General features: G+C 43.4%; 1 protein-coding gene across 1 annotated transcript in view; it reads left to right on the top strand.

The window, feature by feature from the left end:
- Window positions 1-24,766, top strand: part of myt1lb (myelin transcription factor 1-like, b) — a 101,173-nt gene that overhangs the window by 9,920 nt on the left and 66,487 nt on the right. Inside the window, 1 exon segment of the mRNA XM_020608562.1 lies at window positions 24,522-24,635. The gene's annotated coding sequence lies outside the window, so the exon portion shown is untranslated.

Below are 24,766 nucleotides of genomic sequence, written 5' to 3'. Positions count from 1 at the left end.
TTACCAAACAGGCATCCATTATTCAACAGGGCAATCAGGGAGGGCACAGTTTCCTTATTTATGCTAGCTCTGTAAATCAGATTTGTCGGTTTTGATCACTCTAAAATCTCCCAGTCACACGCCGGCAATATTGGGCGAATATTACACTGTCTAATGGGTAATTGATGACGGCATGTGACATGGGTCGAGACGAATGGAAGGCCTACAGGAGTTTGGGGGGGAGGGTTGAATTCACACTCAGCAGGCATATTACAGGCATCCTCATACATTATAGGCTTCATCATGGTTTCACTGTTCCATAGAGGCAATGATGTGCAGGGCAGAGGGGGCTAAAGAGCGCACCGTGTTGTTTCAGTTATTGTTAAAGACAGTAAAATCAATTTTTCTGTGCAGTTTGTTGTGTGTCCTCAGTAGCTCTATTTGATGCATGTTTTAAAAGAACTGAGAATTTAAATAATCACAGCAGGTGCGTGGAGTTTGGGCAAGGATCAGTTTGTGCGTGTACCATTGTTTTATGCATGAGTGTGCGTATGATGGGCTGAGGCCTATGCTGCCATGTTTGGGGGCAAGCAGGCAGGCAGACGTGATGCACTCTGAGCCGCAGTGCCTCTGTGAGGGTGACCTGACCTCTGCCTTCAGCTGTGCTTCACGAGACAGCAGCAAATGAGAGGTGTCACTGCATGACAGCAGCACAGCCCCTGTTTAGGACTGATGGCTCATCAAACACACAAACAGACACGTGCGGTACCAAATGTGCAAATGTGGGTATGCATATGCGGACACACACGTGCAAACATGCAAGTTGAGTCAAACAATTTCAACAGTTGGAACATAAACAGACATAGATGCATAAATATTGACACACACACTTCCACACAAACCCCCAGGAAAACTCAGCGCAGATCGATAGCTTTGTTTCGTGCACATACAGCTTTTGTTTGGGTAACAATGATTTGGATTCAGTTTTGACCACTTAGTGCTTATGGCTTACTTTGACTAGCTCAGAAAATCAAACGCAGATGCAGAAAGGATTGTGTCAGACAACAATCTGAGCGTGCTTGTTTTTGATTTGGTTCTTTTTTAGGGGGTATCAGAATAGTTCTTTGAAATGGAAAGGCCATTTTACTTTTGATAATCTGTCTTTCGGTTGTGTGCGTTTGAGTTGGATCGATCGCCATGTTTTGGTGTCCAGTCTTTTTGGAACTTGGTTGCAGAGTGAATTTTTGACAGTCTGTTAGACAACAGAACGCAATCTCACTGTCATCAGAGATAAGAACTTTATTTATTTGTTTAATTTAGTTTAGTGCTACTTTTTGGGAATTACAAGAATTCAAAAAGTGAGCTTTGAGCTACAACAGGAACCATTGACAGAGCTGCAGTTTACAGCTTGATATTTAAATTAATAATAATTTTAAACAACAATGAAAGCTTTTGATTGCACTATTCTAGGAGTAACAAAGACAAAGGACTGTGCACTGTTATCCACGTAGCTTTGGCAAAGTAAAGTAGCACCTCAGGGACTCTGTGTTGTCTTAAATAGGAAAGTGTGATAAAGAGAAAAACTGGTCATCCTCTTGTGTGTGTGTTTGTTGACATGCTGTGTGCACATGTCCCAGTACATCTGTGCATGTGTGCTTGTACAGTAAGCCAAAGTGAGTGTTTAAGTAGACAGAGACGCTGCTTCTTAAACTAGGGCATATTCACCTGCCACCTGGACGCCTGCTCAGACACAGCCCCCTGAAACCGCTGACAAGACACCTCTGGGTCTTCCTCCTAACTCCCTGAACACACACACACACAGTTCTAGTTGCTCTGTCTCTCTTCATGAACCCTCTTCCTGTCTGCCCTTCCTCTGCTCCTGCTGTCATTTCCTTCATCACAGCCTGTCTCCCTCTGTCCTGTCTCTGAACAAATACTCTCTCCAGCCCCTCCTTCACACATCTGTCTCCCTAAAATCTTGTGTGTCTCTTCCCCATATCTGTCCTTTTGCTCACACACTGACTGCAGGTGCCTGTCGGTCTCATTGTTATCCCAGCCTCTGTAACAGTATTTTACCTGTCCTACTGGATGATTAGTTGAAATATAAGTGTGTGTGTTGGGGGGGTAAGTTTTGCCTTCACTCCTTCATCCCAGTTTAGCAGTTAACGAGGGGGATGGATCACATACTTACTGTTAACAAGGAGGATGCCATCGTTTCTCTTTCCCCTTCACCAATTGCGCCCCACAGTCCCATGCATAATAAATCAGACCCTCTGTGCCACCATCGGTCTGTGCATACAGACAAGCAAGCCATAGTGTGTAGTGTGATCTGCTTTGAAATGCAGGAGAAATTTGAAGCTATGCTCTCAGAGCTGGATTCTCACTTCCCTTCTATTGCTACAATGTATTCAGGTCATTGCCAGGTCTTTGTTAAAATGCTTCTTTTCTTTGCCTGTGCTAAGGTCCTGCATCTTGCTCATTTTACACAAATCTATATACCCCCTTGCCCTGAATAAATACCACTACATGTTTTATTTCTTTAGTCTCAACCCTCGCAGCCGCTCGCTTCCCGATAGAAGGCACTGCCCTGCTCATGTAAGTGACCTAATTTTCCTGCTCGGCCCAGCGTTTTCTGATGTGAGTCGTTCCAAAATAGCTTGGCTACAGCAAAGCGTGGCAAACTCATTTCCATCTTGCATAACAGGAACCGACCCCCCCAAACCACACACACACACACACACACACACACACACACACACACACACACACATCCCAAGCTCAATGGTGAGATGGCACATGCTCTCACGGGCTGAATATCAGCTTCCCACCTCATTGTATGAGGAAGATGGTGATATTATAAATTTTACTAATTCGATTTCATGCCACAATTTGTGCATTATGTCTGTTCAGTCTCTTTTATTTTGTGAACATTTCTGAGTATAAGTCTGAATATATGTGCTTAGTCCAGAATAGAAAATAAAGGAATGGAAAAGGATGCGCAGCCACACTGCAAAGGTACAGAGTAGGGCAAAATCACAAGGATTCCAAAAGGATTCAGGGCAACATATTTCAGACATAGCCCATACTATGATCTCTATTGCATACCATAACAACATCATAATAACTATGTACATCAACTATAAAAAGCCTATTACATTGCAAACCCTGCATAATATCACAGTGAGATGGTATTACAGCAGAGTATAAGGATCGTACATGCAATTGGCCCATATCTACTCCCTGTCATTGAATCGGCTTTGGAGGGAGATAATGAGGAGTAGGGGGTTGACAGAGGAATCATTATTTTTCCCATGGCTGTGGCGCTTCTTAACGGGGTCTGTAGGGCGCCTTCACAAAGCTAATGTAGAGAAATGGAAACAGATGGAAGGCATGATTATTTGATCTGCCAAGAGCTCTTGGTGGGCTTTGTAGTAACTGGACTAGACTGCTTAGAGGCAGGAGAGTAGGTTGTATATGTCTGTGGGTGTGTGTGTGTAAGTGCATTAATGTGCCCAAGTGTGGGCTGCTATTGTTTGTGCGTGGCTGCCCGCATGCATGTGCGAGTGTGTTTGTCCATCTGTTCGTATGTTTGAATGCATCACACGTGCCTGTGCATGTCAGTGTGCTCCCCTAATAACAATAAGATGATTTGTTTCACTCACCAAACATATGGCCTTCTAATTAGGACTGAGCAGTGACACAGGTTGAAAGCCCATTCACATAGTTTTCACAGTAAACATTCTACTCTATACGCAGGTGTCTTGGTTTTGAGCTGAAGGGTGTGTGCCCTGCTTTGCTAGTCAAGTCACATTTTATTTGTACAACCCAGTCTCACAAATCACTAATGTGCCTCAAGGGGCTTTGCAATCTGTACAGCATACAACAGCCTCTGTCCTTAGATGCTTTGCTACAGCCTTGCCATGTTCCCTGTTAATTTGATAGGTGGTCAGCTCCATTCTGAAATGATCATAGATGCAGTTCACATTTGCATTCACAAGTGCACTCAGAGCAAACATTTGATCTGTTTCATTCTTACATGCACATAACTGTGTATATGTAGCTATACAGATCCAGGTGTTAGTGTTGGTGCTTTTAGTGTACCAGGTGACCATTACAACACTGAAAAATACATAAACACATATCAGACTTACACAGGAATATGGCTTTATACAACCCACGCACAATAGAAAGAGGATAAATCAGCCTGTATTGTTCTATTGATCTTCTGCACTGCTAGAGCTGTCTCCATGCCTCTCTACACAGTATTCACAGCTGCAGCAGCACTCCCATATAGTAGCACTGCTTAGACTGGCCTTGACATGACAGAGTGGCATACACACATACATCCGTCTACTGTATGCATGAAGATAAACCCAACAACACACACAGAATAGTGATACGTGTGTGCACTCTGATAAAACACACAGCCTCTGATGGTGTCCCTCTCTCTGTTTGATGCATGTGCATGCACACATACACCCTAACCTTATCCATCACAACTACATGCCGAACCCCTTCCATTAGCATAACCTAAATCTAAATCTAACCTCTCAGACAGGCCTGTGAAGGCGTCAGGACTGACCAAAATATCCTCACAAGAATGGTGTCAAATTAAAATTTGTCTACACAGCATAGGATATGTGTGTACACAATAGGGTACATTATAACATGTGGTTCATTGTCAGGCGAGGGGTTGGAGGGCATGGCTGGCTGGTGTATGTGTGCGTGACTGGTGGGCCACACCTGTCAACAGTACTCCATAGGCTTGGTATTGATGCTATCTGACAGCCTGGCTGCCATGGCAGGATGTGTGTGTTTGTGTGTTCGTGACCATTTGGATGAGTCACTGTTATGCCTCCGCTGTTATGTTTCCCAGAGGACCCTCTAGTGTCTGACTGGTGGTTTCTGTGTGTGTGTGTGTCTTTGTGTGTCTTTGTGGTTTTTGTCTGGCTGTGTGTTCAGACCCTATTAACAGCTGGCCTCTTACTCACACAGTAAACAAACACGTTGAAGCATCAAAATTTTTAGCGATCTAGTGTCTAGTAGTGTTTGCACCGTGCCTCTGCAACACATTCAAATATGCACTGTGCTGAACACTTACACTCTTCATCTGCTATGTGCTTGTATCTATAACACATCAATCTGCTTTAAATCATGGGACGGATTTACATTAAAGAACAACACATTTGCCAAATTGGCTCATTGTAATGAAAATCACGTTGCTTTAAACGCAATGTTTCAGCCCACTTCACATGGCTTGTAGCAAACGATTACTTTCTGGATGCATCTCTCAGAAACCGTCCTTCAATCATGGCTGCCACAAACCCAGCATTATGAAGCAGCTGTACCCTCCAGTGCCTCTCAGCAGCACATGCATTTGGCTGAAATATTCAGCCCTGCTCCCAGCGTTAACTTGCATGTATAATTACCGGATATGCTGCCTGCCGCTGATAACTCTCCCAAACAATGTTTGAAGGGGTAAGGCAGCGATGAATTCCCAATGAAGTGTGAAAAAGACTGATTAAAATTGCCGTGGTCAAAAGCCAGCGCACCAGTGTGTTCTGCTCTTGTGGACCAGGGGAGATGGAGAGAGAAGCTCTGCAGGCGAGATAGCTGCCCCCCCCCCATACCGTGCTTGGGATTGGTTTTCGGTTTCTATTTTAGTCTACGGTGGAAATTATGGTAGTGTAAATTTTTGGTTGTGGTTATAATAAAAAAAAAATTAGACTGAGTGTGGACCATGAAGTCTCACAGTCTGAGAGGTTCACCTGGGTCCATGTGTGTGTGTATATACATATAACATTCTTTACATGCAGTGTGCACCTGTGTGCACCTGTGTGTGTGTGTGTGTGTGTGTGTGTGTGTGTGTGTGTGTGTGGCTGCGTACCAGCAGAGCCCAGGTGCCCCGGAGACTACTTGCAGAGGGGAGGAACGAATGGATGACGTTTCATTTTAGGCATGTGGGCGTCAAGCTCTGGGCACCTAATTACAGCCCCGGCTCCCACAGCCTGCTTGTGTCTCCCTCGGCCCCCGTGTTTGGGTGCATCTTCCCTGGCAGAGTCAGATGATACGCTTCCCTCGTCTCGCAAGCTTTGGTCTCAGGAGGGCTCCACCTTAGCACAAAGCACCACTGTGTCTGATTAGCCAGCTTAAATGAGATCCCTAGCTAGCTGCCTATATTGTTATTCTCTTTGTTGACAGTTACAAGATGGGCTGCTAGACAGCCACCTATGCACATTTTGCTTGTTAGTTTGATCAGGAGATTTCTCTATCATGTCTAACAAACATTGGCAATACAGATCTGTAGGGACCTCATTTGGGCTGCTCTTGTTCAGGAACTAGTTAGCCAGCAAGCTAGGTTTGTACTGTAGCTCTGGGCTAACAAGCCCTGACTACCATAGCAAAGGCCTTTTTATTTTTCTCCCATTCTTTTCTTGTACACTTATGTACAGTTCAGTAATTGGTTGTTATTAGTGAGCTTGCTGGAAGAGGAGCTGGGTTGTTGGTTAACCCTTTCCTCCCTGAAAGGACGACAGTTGTCTTTCATCTAATTACAGAGGCTTAAAAGGAAGAGAGATGGCAAGAGAGACTGGGAGAAAGAGAGAGAGAGACGGAGATGGATGCCTATAGTGGGGGGTGGTTATTATTTTTTGTCAACAGCAGATGCTAGACATAGTAGTTTCAACCAGGCACACTTTAAAACACAGCACAGCTGCCTTTTCTGCATCTGGGCACCAGATAGAAGGAGGAAGGAGGAGAGGAGAGAGCAGCAACAAGAAAAAAGACAGGGAATATGAATGAGAGAGTGAGAGAGAGAGAGAGCAGGAGACAGACTGTGTAGGGAGAACCAGAGGGAACATGAAGGAGGAGAGAGAGAGGAAGAAACAAAAGCTGACATAGATAACATCTATTAGCACAGCAGAAACATGGGCTGGGTTTACCATTATATAGAGAGAGATACCCTCTCCCACCTCATCCCCAGTTTAGCATTTTCTTCCAAAAGCTGGGAACTACTAACTGGGCCAATCCACAACAGGGGTCAGCTATTTAGCTGCAGAGCCATTTAGGTGCGTATGCTCATAGCAAGCTACAGTACAGTATATGCTTTACATGGGAGTGACTGTAAACACAAACGCATAGTGAGGTGTCAGAAAGAAGAAAGAAATACATAGTTTTTAAAATTGTTTTTACTGTTTTTAATATAGAACTTTGATACTGTAGTAGAGACCAGGCTAGTAGTGTTACACTAAAAATATTAGTTTCACGGTTTAATGCAGTGAAATGGTCTCATGAAACAACTGGTAACAACAGGATACTGCACAGAAAGAAAGGGGGAAAAAGAATAATAAAGAAATCTTACCAGAAATTCACCACAATGTGAATATAATAAGAGAATAATGCAAAAAGATAGAAGATGCAGAGATACGTTGTTGGAAATGTTGAATGAATATACTGTGTGTGACGCTATACAGGCTCAATGCCCAGGTGGAAAATGCAGTGACTCGCTCTTTGAAAGCTGCCTGTTGAGCTGTGGAATAGTTTAAATAGATGTAGATTGAAATTTGCTTTTTGTTCCGACTCTCCACCTGTGGACAGTGGTGCAGGGCAAGTGTCAGCCCCACTGAAAAGGAAATTGCACACTGTTATTATTTAACAGTATGTATAATTTCAAAGACCCTTGCACCACAGCATGCTTGTTTCTCTCTGTTGGTCTCTTTCCCCCTCTCCCCCACCTCTTTTCTTTTGTTCTACCTTTATTAGAGTTGTCCTTGACTGGTGAGCGAGCATGCACCACAGCCTTTGGTTGAGAGGAGCCCGTCAAACGCTCTCTCACCCTCCCATTGAGACAAGAATAGGAGAGGATGTGGGGGAGTGAGAGAGGGAGAGAGGCAGAATGGATAGGGAGGAAAGAGAGGAGAGAGCCTTTTTCAATGCAGCAAACATCTTCCTAAAGCCGCAAAGAGCTGTGAATGAGATAACAAGGGTATTAGCAGGAAGTTGGCCTGATGACTAAGTGTCTCAAGACAGGGGAGTGCTCCCAGTATCTTGTTTGGAGAAATGGCAAAAGAACAGACATTGTCAAAAAAGAAACCCTCAGAAATTGTGGTGCATCATTCTACTATACTGTAACTTTTGGTCCTGGTCCTTATTGTGAAGACATGGTAACCCTCATTTGACCAAATATAAATACAGATGGAGCACAGCAGAAGCTTTTGGTGATGGTGTCATGGTATCATGGTCAAATCTAAACATTAGTCACCAGTCATTTTCCATGTCTTAATATAAGGTTTCAAAGTATGGGTTGAGTAGGGAAAAGTCATGTAATGTCAAACTGAGACATCTGAAGACATATGAGGCTTCATTTTCAACATCCCTTTTACTGTCATGTCAGTAAATCTTTCTGAAATTGAAGTGAGTACCGACTACTATAGAACAGGGTTAGAGGTTCAGGTTTGCCATTTTGCAAAGCACCTTGATGCAGACAGACATTCAGTAAGACAAGCAAATAAACAGATAAGAGACAGATGGATAGGCAGACAGGTAAACAGGCAGACAGACAAGTAGGCAAACAAATAGAGACACAAACAGATGACAAATAGACAGGCAGATAGTCAGGCAGATTGGCATAGCGGCTGACAGCCTGGCTGCTTTCCGGCAGAGAGGTATTGGCTAGAAAGAGTGGCTGGCAGGCAGACGGGCAGATGGACAGGCATGCGCCCATGCACACAGACGCAAAAACAGGCAGACAGGAGGACTGGAGGACTATTGGAAGAGAGACAGGCATGCAGAACAGCAGACAGAAAGGCAGGCGAAGAGGTTGCCAGACAGTCATGCACCGTTGGTATCAGGACAGGCACTTGGCGTAGGAAGGAGACAGGGGGACAGCAAGTGCCTCTGGCAGAGAGGGAGAGTGAGATAAAGGGAGACAGAGGGAGAGAGAGAGGGATGAGGTCAGTGCATGGCTGGCTGGCTGACTGTTGATCTGTGGCACTGGGTTGGCAGAAGAGGCTCCTCAGGGAGACAGCAGCTCTGCACAGACTCCATCTACCTCTAGCCCCCGCCCCCAAACATCCACCCACCCGCTTCCCTCCATCCCTTCAGCTGGGACGGAAAGACAAGCCTATGAAGCGAAAGACTTTTAGCAAACAGTGGCACTGAGAGGTGAAACAAGGCAAATGTGCACAAAATTAGGAGTCAGAGTGACAAGTGCCAACCAGGTAACGACTGACAGACAGAAAACAGGAATGAAAGCATCTAGCTCTTTATGAGCCACAGACACCCAGGTCTCCTCTGCTCTCCTCTGTAACACACCTGAAGGACGCCGTGACAGGACTTGCTGCCACACGGGGCTCTGCATGTACCTAGGCTTTCAAAAAGGGGACACAGTAGTCATTGTGCCTCCTGTCTGTTGCTGATATGGAGATATAAACTGTATGTTGGACCATAGTTTCTTCAGTAACAATTTTACTGGTTTGCCCAAGTATTTATACATTTCTCCAATCACAAGTTCAGGAACAGTCAACTTCTAAAGATAGCTACCCCCCTATGTGTCATAATTACAGTACATTTGTTCACTTCTATTGTATTGTACACCTAAACCGTTTAGTTGTCAGTGACAGCAGAAGCATGGTTAGCTTTTCATATTTTAAACAAGGAGTAGTTTATGTAGTCATAGTCATTTCTCTAATGATGACGTAGTAGTGAGAAGTGCAGAGAAAGTAAAAATAAAGTCATATGACAATGTACAGAAGGCTTCATATACAGTAGATTTCGAAACAGAACTAAGCATAGCTGTTACCGATACGTTTTGTGTAATATTTCCTGATCCGATTTCCAGCCAACCCAGATATAATGCGTTGCACCGTGTTGAAAAAGGAAAAGTCTCTGGCTTGCTAAAAAAACCCGTGGAGGTATTTTCCGGACACAGATGAAATGTTAGAATATTATGGTCGTTTTGACTTACCCCGTGTTTGAACAGTTGAAAAATTGGATCAGTATGTCGATATGCGATTTGAGGTGCTGAGGATGTTTTTTATGGCTCTCTCTTGGCTAGAGTTACACAAGGTTAATGTTACAGCCGCGTGTGGGAGTGTGAATGTGTGAGTGTGTGTGTGTGTGTGTGTGTATGCATGTGTGTGTTTTGCTGCAGGGTGCAAAGCTGCTCCAAATGTCCATCTGCCGAGTTCACAATCCACCTGAGCCCACTCACACACACAAGCCCATTGCAAAAATGTGTCCATACACACATTCACACAGACACATGCAGAAATGTACCACAGCCCAGAGCCTCACATATTCAGCCCATAGCGTACCTGTGTGCGGAGTGTTTTTCTTGTCTCTGCGCTGTTCAGACCTATCTTCATTCTCACAGCCATTTGCATAAAAACATCCCACCTTTTCTCAAGCTGTCACCTTGATGTAGCTGCAATACGCAGTGTGATATCAACATAACAAGTTTTCTGACAAGAATCCAGAAATGCACATATACATATTTCACAACAGGTGTTAAGAGAAGTACGAGGGAGAGGAAAGAATGCGGTGGAAGAGCCCAAACATACACAAACACACAGACAAAACAGGCACATGCATATACACAGGCATTCATACATTGTATGTCTGCATCTGTGCTTATATACACTCAGCTCTTGCTTGCAGATGATTGTTTTTTCAGCTTGTGTTTCAGCGTGGGCACGTTTGCTTGGCACACGAAGTGCCAAGCTGATAATTACTGCAACGAACTTGCGACTTGCTGTCGCTGGTACGACTCCGTCAAGATCTCTGAGTCAAATTCATTTACAAGTGCCTCATAAAGCACCTGTTTCTATTCTGCGGTTTGGTGGATGTTTTTGTTTTGACACTAGGCATGGCTCAATTACTGTATTCTCTTAATAAAAATCTCTTGGAATAAAGACAAGTGCGTGAGCTATAATGTTCACATAAATGCTGCTTTTATGGGTGCTGTGCTTTCTTATTCATTGACTGAGCGCAGAGCCAGCCACCATCAGCCAAACAGGTGCCGTGCAGCGGACATTTTATAGGTCTCTTAAAATGTGCAGGAATTTTAAAGCCTTTATTCTACTTGGATTGTAAGATTATCTCTTGGAAGTAGGGGTTTAATTGTTGGCACAATTCTTTTACACTGTGTTGTGTGACACTTTGATCAGAAAGGTTTGTATATTCTTCAACATGTTTAAGATATGACTGTTTAAAGTGTCCCTTAGAGACTCATTTACCTGCTGGCCATAAAGAAGCCATTTACCTAGCCATAAAGGGGGCCAGACATTATGATAAAAATACATTTCTTCATTGTTTCACAGACCACAGGTCTTTTCCACAGCAGACATTTTGTAGTAGGATTCCTGTACAATGATGCTGAAACAGCTAAATGTAATTCAGGTATCTTCCAATTACTAATCTACATTTCATTTTTTATTATGTTCAGTTCCTGCTGTGATGTGTCAACAGTGTTAAGAAGCTTAACACTGTTGGTATATAGTCAAATGAATAAAATCTGGGGTTATATAAATAATATCACCATCAGAAGGGGCTCAAAAATCATACTGAATAATAAATGTAAAAGTGAAGATAATTCCGTGAGCAGCATCTCTGTGTTTTAATGTTTTTCAATATGTGGAGTGACTTGAACCTTGCAGACACGGCTGTAGGTGGTAAAGAGGTGGTGTATACCTGAGAGAATGTGCTCTGGTTTTCAGGGAGCTATTTTGAATTTGTGTGTGATTCATTCAAATCGAAAAAAAATTCAGTCTCGTGTTTGAGATGCCTTTGACTCCCACACTGGAAACATAGGTCCTATTTCAGTAGAGAGTGAGAGGACATTTTCTATTCCGTTCTATTAGGCGGCTATTTTTGGTGCCACAGGATACCCAGTGGCTGTGTAGAGCCTTGTCAGTGACGAATGTGTTTGTGTGAGAAACAGGCGTGGGGTGCCTTCCCACAGGAAGATTCGTGCATGCATGTGTGTGTGCGTGTGTTTAAGATGGATGGAACGAAGGGGATATTCAGTGTGTTTCTATTTTGCCTGCAGGACTGTGCGTGACAGAGAGAGAGAGAGAGACAGCATGTGTGTACTGTGGTGGGTTGTTCTCTCTCTTTCTGGCTCACTCCCCTGCAGTGATTCAGTGTGTGTGTGCCCATTAGCTTGCCCAAGTGTGTGTATACATCTGAATGAGAATGCCTGCAATACTGTGTGTGTGTCTGCCTCTGCCTGCCTGTCTGCTTCGTTACCTGTGCTGAGGTACAGCATGCCAAGCTGGGGGTACCTTTGTGCATATATGTGTGTGTGTGTGTGTGTGTGCTTGCGCTGCAACTGCTGTCATCCCAGGGTAAAGCCCCAGGACATATAGGGTCATGTGACAGACAGTCCTGTCTATTTATCTGCAGACTGCATCATTGGTATTCTGGGTAGACAGTGGCAGCCAAGTAGGGGGCGGGGGTTAGAGGGAGTGTGTGTGTGTGTGTGTGTGTGTGTGTGTGTGTGTGTGTGTGTGTGTGTGTTCGGAAAGTATGAAAAAAGACAGAGAGGGTTTTGTGAAGAGAGGACTAGAAAAAAATAGAGATGAGAACAATAGACCTCATCAGAGCATTGAGACCCGAGTGAAATCAGACACACACACACACACACACACACACACGCACGCACAGATGAGCACCCTGTACGCAGACCTGTAAACTTACAAGTATGCCTGTACATATCCACAAATTTCCATTCAGTTGTTCTGTACACTAATATAATGTTAAATGCACACACACACACACGGTGATGTCCTTGTCAATTCATAAGGGAAATCTGATATGAATAACGAGAAGGACGATGCCATGCGGACTAAATGTTGGAAAATGTCATCAACAGCAACACAAAAGGAGCTATTTTATTAGCCAGACCTAAGTTCTCCAACACAGCATCAGTTTAGCATAGCTTAGGGTTAAAGTCCCATCTGATGTGATAAAAGGCAGCTATCCTTCAAAGATACTGTGCCATTCTTTGTTCTGCATAGCTACCGCTCTCGATTGATCCCGTTGTCAGTCTAGTGAGGAAAGACTGTATATGCTCTGTCTGTAAATAAGCTTTCTGATGGCCACATGCAGGGATATCAGTTCACTCACCAAAGGCTCAGGATCTAATGTCATTTGCCAGCAAAACCTTCAGATCTGCTTATATTGAAATTTCTGAGGACAATGAGTGATGACTGTGGATAACTGTGTTATTGTTGGTCGGTCTTGTCAGGGCTTGCGTTTCCATGGACACTTGTACCATCATGTTATAAATTCTAGGTGTACTGACAAACATATTTACCATTAAACGTACACAATGCAGTGTTAAAATGACTTCACTACGAGACCATTCACATAAATTCTAAAATATAAGATGCACTTGGGAGCTAACAATTAACACCACTGAGGTTGGGGTAACATAGCATCTGATCAAATCTGAGTTCGAATGCAATAACACTGTATATGTTTGCTGATAAGTAACAAGAATGTGCAGACAGAAATGCAAAGGAAATGTTTGAGCATACATTAGCAAAATAGCTAGCATGTTAGCTGAATGTCTGTGAAAGAGTAATTTATCAAATCAGCTAATGTGACACAAGTATTCCCAGCAAATATTGCCCTAACTGTGATGTGAAGAAAACTTGGATGTCCCTCTGATGTCCACCAGAGGTTCCTTATCGGGATGTCTTTCAGGGAGCTTTTTTTTGGAGATCAGTAGACCATGATGGACTCAAAACACCGGCATATGTTTTGGACCTGTTTTGGATGTCTACTGATATCCAAAAAAAAAAAAGTCCCCAAAAGACACAGTTACAGAACCAATGCTGGACGTCGGTGGACTACCAAGTTAAGTGCAGTTTAAATGTGCAGACATAACTAATTTTGAGTGATTGTTGGACATCTGATAACCTCCAGACTATGTCCTGAATAGACATCCACAGACAGAGAAAGGTGGTCCATACTAGACGCCAAAATACTGGACTTGTATTAGACATCCAAAATGAGTCATATAAAGATGTCTTGAACTTCTACTGCATGTCTCACAAACATACAAAGGACTTGGACCAACTGACGTGATATACTAGATGTCACATGCATGTCTCCCCAACATCGGGTGTTTGCTGGGTACCACCTGGATGTTTTATTTTTGTTCATAAACGGGAGAGAATGAAAAGCATCTTATTGTAATGTGAAACGTCCCTCCTGTAAAATGTTAGTTGTATTAAGCAGCTGTAGTCTTCACTGGTTCATGAATTGCTATTGAGTGACAGCGCTCACTGTCACTTGCTCTGTGGTGCCTAAATCAGTTTTTGTGTTCACTCACTAATTATCATTCACGTTTGGATTATAAATGTTGTCACAATAGAGCCCTGGACACACTGCAGGTTCCCACACTAACATTTTGGAGAGAATCTCGAGCACACCCTCAAGGCATCACATACAACTGTGGGACTGAATAGTGTAGTTTTCTATAGGTAGACATGCCTTATAACTCTGTTTTCCTGTGGCTATTTCAAGTCTCGGCTGTCTCACTCCTCGACCTTGGTGTTCTGTAGCTGCTGGGGATGAGAGATGGTGTTAACACTTCCAAAGGTGTAAATCACCTCTCCTTCTCTCTTTGTCTTGCTTCCCCTTCACTCTCTCCATCTCTCTCTCTCTCTCTCTCTCTCTCTTCCTCACTGCAATGTTGTTTTCTTTACTCACTATCTGTGCTGAGAGGTGATTGGAGTCTTCCCAGTCTGGTAATGGGCCACATATACGCACTTGCACACACATACACATGCATCATTTTTACAGCCACAGAGCAGAGAGAGAGAAAGAGAGAGAAGGAGACTCATCAAGTAATTAAGGCCCTGGCTCTCCCTTGGAAATTAAAGGAATGGCCCTTTGCTCTTCTCTCTCTCCTTCCCCCATCTCTCTTTCTCTCTGTCTCTCTTCCTCTTCTTGCTGGGCTGATTGCTGTCTGGCTTCTTTCCTCACCTGAGTATTTCTCTCTCTCCCAGGCAGCCAGCCCATAGTGCATTGTGCCAGTGATTACCCCACTGTGGGTAATTGCAGCGCAGGTTTGCTCAATGTTATTTCCCCTATACTCTGCCCTTACAGAGGAGGAGGCACCTCCCTCAAGAAAGAAAAGAGGTGGGGGGGCTACACTTATAGCTGCACATGATAATGTGCGTCTTATAGGGAGGGGCAAGCTAATAATGAGTGCACTGCATGTGATCTAGTGTGGATTTTATTTGGTTCTTCATTTCTTGAGTAAGCCGATCCAGGCTACTCATGTGGACACATTTTAACTGTGTGTGTTTGTGAGCGCAGTGAAACCCAGCAGGTCATGCACACGGTCAGTTCCATCTCTCATGTCCTTGAAGAGAAAAGCAGGTCAGAAAACAGCTTTTACCTTGGTTCACTCTTCCTCTTTGATAGGAGCAGGAAAGTCATAAAGAGCCAGCCCACTTCACTGGCTGACAGCTTCTTTCACCCTTGAGCCTCAGTGTCTCAGACAACACCGCTGTGTCTAGAGATACAGTATCTTGTGGAGGAGATTCAGCCCAACAGTTAAAATAAGATAGGTGTTGATTTAATACAGCTGGCTCGGTGGTTACCTCTGTCTGCTGGACTTACCTCTAGCCCAGTGTGAGCTGGATACTGCCCCACAGCCCCCATTAAGATGAGTGAATATAGACTACAGAAGGATGGATGGATGACAGGAGACAGTGAGACAAAATAAGAAGTGGCAAACCCAGTCCACTGGCTCCATGTTTAGGACAGTTTTTAAATAAGCAAAGCTGTAAATTATTGAATTTCTTGCATGTGTCTGAAAACTGATTCTTGGCTTTGATATTTGCAGAAATAAATAATTCCTGTACATTGAATCATTCAGTTTAAAATTTGTAGCATATCTATAAACATTGCCCTTTTGATCAACAAAGGTGCATTAATATTGTACTATATGCAGCTAACCAATAAGACATTTTATAAATTACTTTTCTTCTGTATTATACTATGCCTTAATAAACTATTAGTCTCTATGGGGTACTGGGAGTTTTGGGTGGGTAGCAGCTGCTAAGAGACAGCAGAGAGGAGACTATGACCTGGCGTCCTGGACTCAACTCTGTGTTGCCATAATTTAGGTTGTAAAATAAAGTTGTCCATATTTGTAGATATGAGAGCTGCACCATCCAAAGTGGGATGGATGCCATTTCTGCTAATCAGACCAGGTTTTCCCCAAAATGTTTTCCAATTGTCTATGAAGCCCACATCATTTCTGGACACCACCTAAACAACCAGCAGATGAATGACGACATGTGCCTAAACATGTCATCACTGGTCAGATTGAGCTGGGGTCCAGAGAAAACTATGAAGTATGACATTGTTTTGATGAAATTACACACCAAGTCAACATTAATTTTAGTGACCTCTGATTGGCAAAGTCAGGACTCATTAACACCGATGTGAATAACATTCATTCATTCATTCATTTCTACTGCTTAGTCCTTGAACGGGGTCACGGGGGGGAAGGAGCCAATCCCAGCCGGCAATCGGGCGAAGGCGGGGTACACCCTGGACAGGTCGCCAATCCATCGCAGGGCTAACACAGAGACGAACAACCACACACACGCACACACACACACTCCTATGGGCAATTTAGAGACACCAATCAACCTAAGCTGCATGTCTTTGGACTGTGGGAGGAAGCCGGAGTACAGCGAGAAGGTTCTGGGTTCGGGCCCCACCCGGGACCTTTCTGTGTGGAGTTTGCATGTGAATAACAATCGTACTGTATTTACATTTATCCTTAGTCAGCAGCTTCAAATAGGATTCAATGTTGGCCACTCTGGCCCCAGGAATACATTTAACTATGGCTGCTGGTGTCTCTAGCTTCACGTTTCTGACTGTGGAGTCGCCAATTACCAGAGTTGTTTTATCAGCAGGTTTGTCGCTGAGAGGGGAAAATTGATTTGAAACGTGAACAGGCAGGTGATGAACCGTGGGCATTTGTTGCGAGCTACATCTCTTGTGACCTGTCATTCAGTCACCTGGCTAAAATCCCAGCTGCTCAGGAAGCACTGGGCTTGGGCTAGCTACTTGGCTACATGGGCCTGGCTAGTTGAGCTATTTTCCTTGGTGCGGCACCACGCTTCCAATTTTAATACTTTGTAGTTTGTTTTGTATAGGTTTTTGTTTTAGTATTGTCTTGTATTAGTGTCCTTTTGTGAAGCACTTTGGGCTCCTGCCGAGTTGTAAAATGCTATATAAATAAACTATTATTATTATTATTATTATAAATTAAATGTAAAGACTGCAAGCGTGTCCTTAACTTTGATCATTCCAATATAAATGTCCCAAGTCCCAGCTTCCATCGCACACACCCGCAGATCACCCACCACATCCACATGTCTCCAGTCAAAGGAAGAATAATAAGATTCCAGAAGTAGCCAAATCAATCTCTAATGTCACTGAAAACGTTGCTCATTTGGGCACACACTGTTGGTTAGCTCAGACACTGTCTTTAATGAAATGCTTTGAAACTCCTTTTAGCCCATATCTATTTGATAACAGTACACAGATAAGATAGCTAATGTTCAAATTAATCTATTGAATATATTTTTGTTTATATCAGCTTATTCTGAATTTGAGGCAGCAACATGTTCCAAAAAATCTGGGGCAGGGGCAGTAAATAAATAGACTAATACATACATACTTGGTGGAACACCTCACAGCTACTTAAGTTAATTGGCAACACTGGGTATAAAAAGAGCATCTCCGAAGTCATTCAGAAATAAGGATGGGTGAGGTTCACCACTCAGTAGAGTTCAACAGTTTAAGAATAATGTTTTTCCATGGTACATAATTTATTTAAAAGAGTGAGAGAAATCTTTATAAGTAAGTGACAAGGTTGAGAACCAGTACTACATGGCTGTGATCTAGTCCTCAGGTGACACTGCATTTACTACTGTAGTGGAGATCACTGTATGGACTCAGGAACACCTCTGAAAACCGCTGCCAGTGAACACGGTTCATCCACAAATGCAAGTTATAACTCTACTATGCAAAAAGTCATACATAAACTAGCTCAGAGGCACTGCCACCTTCTCTGGGCTCAAACTCATTCTCATTCAAGATGGACTGAGATGAAGTGGGAAACTGTCCTGTGGTCTGACTCATCAAAATTTGAAATTCTTTTTGGAAATCATGGACTAAAGAAGAGAGGGACCATCCGACGGGGCACAGTTCAAAAAGTGTCATGTGTGATGGCTGTGGGGTGGGGGGGTATTAGTGCACAGAATGGGTAACTTGTACATCTGTAAAGGTTCCAATAATGATCAATGATACGTATATACAGGTTTTGGAGCAACGTGAAAATTTCTCTGTTTCAGCATTTTATATGTTGTTTTTACACATCTCCAAACCAGAAACACATTGGGATGTATGTAAAATCTAAATTAAATCTGAAAATAGTGATGTGTAAATCATTACATAGAAAACGATACAGCAGCACATTATTTGATGTGACACCTCATTATTTTTATCCTTTGTTCAAAATAAACTCACTTCAATTCTAACGCAACACATTCCAAATAAAGTTGAGCCATGAGTCTTTTACAGCGCTGTGGAGGAATTTTGGCCCACTCATCTTTGCAGAATTGTTGTAAGTCAGCCACATTGGAGGGTTTTCGGGCATGAACCGCCTTTTTAAGGTCATGCCACAGCATCTCAATTGGATTCAGGTCAGGACTTTGACTAGGCCACTCCAAAGTCTTCATTTTGTTTTTCTTCAGCCATTCAGAAGTGGACTTGCTGGTGTGCTTTGGATCATTGTCCTGCTGCAGAACCCAAGTTCGCTTCAGCTTGAGGGCACAAACGGATGGCCGGACATTCTCCTCCAGGATATTTTGGTACACAGCAGAATTCAGGGTTCCATTTATCACAGCAAGTCTTCCAGGGCCTGAAGCAGCAAAACAGCCCCAGACCATCACACAACCACCACCATATTTTACTGTTGGTATGATGTTCTTGTTCTGAAATGCGGTGTTACTTTTACGCCACACATAATGGGACACACACCTTCCAAAAAGTTCAACTTTTGACTCGTCTGTCCACAGAGTATTATCCCAAAAGTCTTGGGGATCATCAAGATGTTTTCTGGCAAAACTGAGACGAGCCTTTATGTTCTTTTTGCTCAGCAGTGGTTTTCGTCTTGGAACTCTGCCATGCAAACCATTTTTGCCCAGTCTCTTTCTTATGGTGGAGTCATGAACACTCACCTTAACTGAGGCAAGTGAGGCCTGCAGTTCTTTGGATGTTGTTGTGGGGTCTTTTGTGACCTCTTGGATGAGTTGTCGCTGCGCTCTTGGGGTAATCTTGGTCGGCCGGCCACTCCTGGGAAGGTTCTCCACTGTTCCATGTTTTCGCCATTTGTGGATAATGGCTCTCACTGTGGTTCGCTGCAGTCCCAAAGCTTTAGAAATGGCTTTATAACCTTTTCCAAACTGATAGAGCTCAATTATTCTCTTTCTCATTTGGTTTTGAATTTCTTTGGATCTCGGCATGATGTCTAGCTTTTGAGGATCTTTTGGTCTACTTCACTTTGTCAGGCAGGTCCTATTTAAGTGATTTCTTGATTGCGAACAGGTGTGGCAAGAGAAATTGAACTCAGGTGCGATAAACCAGTGTTTTGACAGGGGGGCAAACACTTGTTCACACAGGGCTCTATAGTTTTGGATTTTGTTTTCCCTTAATAATAAAAACCTTCATTTAAAAACTGCATGATGTGTTTACTTGTGTTATCTTTGACTAATATATAAATTTGTTTGACGATCTGAAACATTACAGTGTGACAAACATGCAAAAAGATAAGAAATCAGTAAGGGGGCAAACACTTTTTCACACCACTGTATATAAGAGAGATGATTCTTGATGCAGTGACGTCTGAGGGATCAGAGTACAAAAAGTGGCAGAATTGAAGTGAGTGTTTATTTTGAACAAAGAATAAAATTGATGAGGTGGAACAACAGAGCGCCAGCAGACCTGGGATCAGCAGACCTCCAGGCTGTTAGTTGAACGTGCTTGAATACATAAAAAAATACATAAAAGTTGTGCAATGAATGTAACCAATGTAATGAATTATAGTAACTGTTTACTCCAATAATCAAGTCAAGTAATATCAAAAATGTTAAACACTAGTTTGCCGTGTTACTATAATGAAACGACAGTTAAGACTGTGTTTCTATAAGAATGTCTCTGTGTCTGACATACTTTCTGCCTCTCTCTGTCTACCCACTAGAGCAGCGGTCCCCAACCTTCTTCGTACCACGGACCGGTTTCATGCATGAAAATGTTTCCGCGGAACGGGTAGAGGCACGGGGGTTCCAATAACAAAAACCTTTGTCAATTCATGTAATCTGAATGCAACAATTACACTTTATATTAGGCAATTACAATAATTCTACACTATATCAACTCACCATAAGGCAGAGTCAGTGGGAGCCCAGGGGTTGTTTCCTTGCAACAAGATGGTCCCATCTAGGGCTGATGGGAGACAATGACACATGCAATGTGTTCCTTATGTCCAGTCTGCTCCGTAATTTTGTCTTGGTTGCTGTCACTGCAGAAAAGCCCGCTTCACAAAGATAGGATGTTGGAAATGGTAGCAGGGTTTTCAGTGCCCTTGTGAGATTTCAGGATATTCTGGTTTGATTTTCATCCAGAACATCGGCAGAGTTGTTGTCTCAAACGTACGTTTAAGGTCACCATCATTTGCGATCTCCAGCAGCTGATCCTCTTGTTGCACAGACATGCAGAGCAGCCTTGGTGCGTGAGAGTCACCTGTTGCAATAAACCCGTATTTTAAGTATGACTCCTGATATTGTCTGTTAAAAGAAGCTTTCTTTTTCTTGGAGGTCGTGGGCTCCTCTTCTGGCTCCTCAGTTGGCCTTTTCCCCTTTGAAAAGAAGCCCTTCAAAGACGTTTGTTTTTTACTCATTTTTGCTAGTTGGCAGGCTTTTTTTTTTTAAGCAACGTATCACGTGACGTCGTGACCGACACATGCGTCTTGACGTGTCAAGGGGCACAGGTGGATGATACGTCGTTTATCATAATAAAACATCTTCCAGACTCCAAAAATCAATGCAATGGAAATTATATAAATTATTTATTCTTTCTGTGCGGCCCGGTAACAAATACCTCACGGACCGGTACCGGGCCACGGCCCGGTGGTTGGGGACCACTGCACTAGAGGATTTGTTGGAAAAAATCCTGCAGTATTAGAGTTGTGTAGATACAGGTTCATGGGATTTCTACCGCTGGCTTCAGCTGCACCACTGTTTTGACAGTGTGGTCAGTGTAATGCCTCACTGGGATTTAGAGGGCTGGGGTGGTTTAGTTTAGAAATAAAATGGATCAGGCCTTTATAAACACAAAACCTTTTGAATTACTAACCTCTGTGCTGTATGTGCATGGAGATGACGCCTGCACAGACACCCAGAGCAGTCCTGCACAGCTGGCCAAATAAAGATCACTCTCACTGTATTAGGAGACACAAGGGGTTGAGTCCTAATGGTTCCTTTAGAAAGGACACATGTGAAGTTGCCTGTTATCTTAGTCTTGCAGTGCAAGAGGAATAGATTAAAGTGACAGGTGGCTTGATAATCAGGCCAATCCCATCTCCTGCTCTCCAGCTAATCATAGAGCATCACTCAGTGAGCACGTTTGTGTCCATTAATTTCATCACCAAGCTATCTTGTTCTCTGTTTGCACACCATCACCGTGAATAGAGCAAAGGGTAGTTTGAGGAATCTTCCAAATGTAGCAGAGTGGAGACAAAATCTACGTTGATCCTCCTCTCAGCTTAGTCTGAAATCCATCAAGCACATGTACAGTAGCCATACTGTGACATTCAGGCCAAGAAATGGTAGCTGCTTCTTCACCTTGCTGTGTGTGTGTGTGTCTGAGAGGCAATGAACAGACACCGAAACACAGGATAGGGAATAGAAAGAGGGTGAGCAACAGAGAGAGAGAGAGAGAGAGAGATTTCATCTCCTCTCTTGCCTGTATACATATCTGCTAGAATGTAGGTCAGGCAGCCCCAGTCACTCTCAGAGCCTGGGAGAGGGAGATTGCTGTGTGTCTGTGCATTTGCATACACATCATATGAATAAAGCATGTGTTTCACTTGCATCTGTGCTTATATTTGTTTGTGCCCCCTTGTCCTTATGTGCCTCCTGTGTGTTTCAGTATATGAAGATTCTGTGTGTGTCTAAAATACCAGTATGGATCATAAAAAGTCACAGTAGACATAACATCCCACTTTCCCCGATACTGCTGTGGACATTACCACACAATAGGGTATTCATTACAGCTGTGTGTGTGTATGTGCCAAACCAGCCAGTTTTCCCAGGCTATTTACAGCGTGTACCCTGGCTTTGATAGATATAGGAGTCCAGTAAAGGGCAGGCATGGTTGCCTCCTTTTCTCCAAGGAATATACTGTGAGAAAATCACACAACCACAAACACACACATGCACACCTGTGGACTCTGACTTAAGAAGTCTACCAGTCCTTGGCCATGTGTTCTTATTTTGTAACAGAGGGGTAGAATAATGTTTGTGCACATGTGTTTTATTAATGTCTGTATATATGTAAGACTTAAAACTATGTGTGTGCATTGTGGGGACCTGTTGACACATTCTTGTTGTGGGGTCTCAGCCTTCCTCCTGGGGACTAGAGGGCAGTCCCCACCATGAAAATCACTGAATTTGATGGTGACCGCATGGTGTAAGGTTAGGGTGAGGGTTAGGCAAATAATGGTTATGATTAGGATAAGTCTCTAGGAAATGAATGTAAGTCAATGTAAAGTCCTCACAAGGAATGTAAAGGTGTGTGTGTGCTCTCATTGCGCTCAGGCTTATTCTTCTTTTGCTGTGCCGTCACTGTCCTTAGTGCTGAAACTAGGCGCCTAGTACCCCGACTGTTGTGTTGTTATATTGTATCTTTCTCCATTTGTCTTGCCTTCTTTCTGTCTTTCTTGCCCCCACCCACTTTTTTTAGCACACACACACACACATCTCTGGGGGATTGTGGGCTGTGTCCTGATGAGCACTCAGAGAGCTATGATTTGTCATCAGCCTCCACATGAAGACCTTCATCAGAGGACAGACCCATCACTTACACTCTGATTATAATGACCAAGGGGCCAGGGATGATCATGTGTGTGTTTGGGGGGGTTGCTTCCATTTTATGGAGCAGTAGCGGGTGGAATTATGGCACAAACTTGTCAGAAATCATTTATTGTATGTTGTCAAATACAGTGAAAAGCCATAGGAGTGCAGAGTTACCCATTTTTACATATGCTGTGTACCAACTACCCAAGCCCAAATTCATTATGCCATTTTTTCTGAATAAAAATGCTTTCGAGGTGCACCAGTGGCTATAATCAAATACAGCCAGGCCTTTGACGGCGTTTTGAAAAAACCCCAAAAGACGACAGGGCTGTAGTCGTAAAATGAAAATATAGTTTGAGTGGGCCATTGTTTCACATTAGGGTTTTATGTTAATGGCTGTTTTCTAAGATGTTTGCGCTATCGCCTTACAACTCACTCACAGTGTTTTCAGCTTGGCCATGCTTGTTATTCACACTACAAGGAAGTGGACAAAAAAAGGTGGAAAGCAGACGCATGTGTGTGATAAAGGAAGGGTAGAAAAAGACCTCCTGCTGGTTCAAAGTAAAGTCCACTTATGCACCTAACCACCACTTCTCCTTTTACATAACACACAACAGGCACTGTGTACGCTCACAGTATGCCTATGGTTGTGTTTGTCCTGAGGGACCAGCTATTGTTGTGATTTAAGCTGCTTTGAGACAGGTTGGGAATGACTGTGGTGTGTGTGCATAAGTGTGTGTGTGTGTGCCAGTTATGGGCCGTCTGGTAGGCTCCCCATGGGGGCCTTCATTCTTTGTGATGGTCCCTATACACCACCAGCACCTCATCTGTTCTCTCCCATACATTCTCTCAATTAGCAGTGCCGGATGGAAAGAAACAAAGACAGGCAGAGTCCTGAGTGCACGTGTTTACTCAGACCTTCTCTTTTTCTTTCTGTCTTTATCTCTTTCTGTTATTTCACCTTTTTTGACAAAGTGGGACGTCGACCCCTTTACTCACTCCTGTCTTCCTCTGGTCTCCCTCCCCTTTTTTCTCTTCCTCCAGCTCAGCGAAGGATGGAGAGCTGAGGAGAGAAATCATGGAGGCAGGCACGGATCATTAGCTATATTTGTCCCTACTTCCTGCAGAAGATGATAGATCTAGCTAATTACCCCATGTTGCCAAGCCTATCGCACACAACAAGCAGCCGTCGTTATGGCAGAAATGAACGTTCGCTTTGGCATGTGCCGCATAACTGATGCTATTTGACTATTCATGAAGTCAGAGGAGAAGAGGAAATTTCAGATCCTGTTATGGTTGTGTGTGAAAGTGATTGTTCTGCAAATGATTTTAATGATTCATGTTCTCCGTCTTCTTCACTCTGTGTAGAAAATGAGTTTGGAGGAGATGTGGTGAGCCGTTCTTCTCCAGCTGAACATCAGTAGGTCACAGTGGAAGCAGAGGTCTGGACCAAAGAGCTGTCTCAACCGCGAACCATTTCAGGTAGCTTGATACATTCACTCTTTGGAGCTAATACGGCTCAAAAGTGTTATTTTCTGTTGGGTCATCTTTGCATCTTTCTGGTTTTGATGCAGATTTGCATCTCAAATCTAAACTGTACTATTTTTATTGGC

This window comes from Monopterus albus, unplaced genomic scaffold, assembly GCF_001952655.1.
Source record: "Monopterus albus unplaced genomic scaffold, M_albus_1.0 scaffold94.1, whole genome shotgun sequence".
Taxonomy (NCBI): Eukaryota; Metazoa; Chordata; class Actinopteri; order Synbranchiformes; family Synbranchidae; genus Monopterus; species Monopterus albus.
This window is presented reverse-complemented; position numbering and strand designations above follow the sequence as displayed.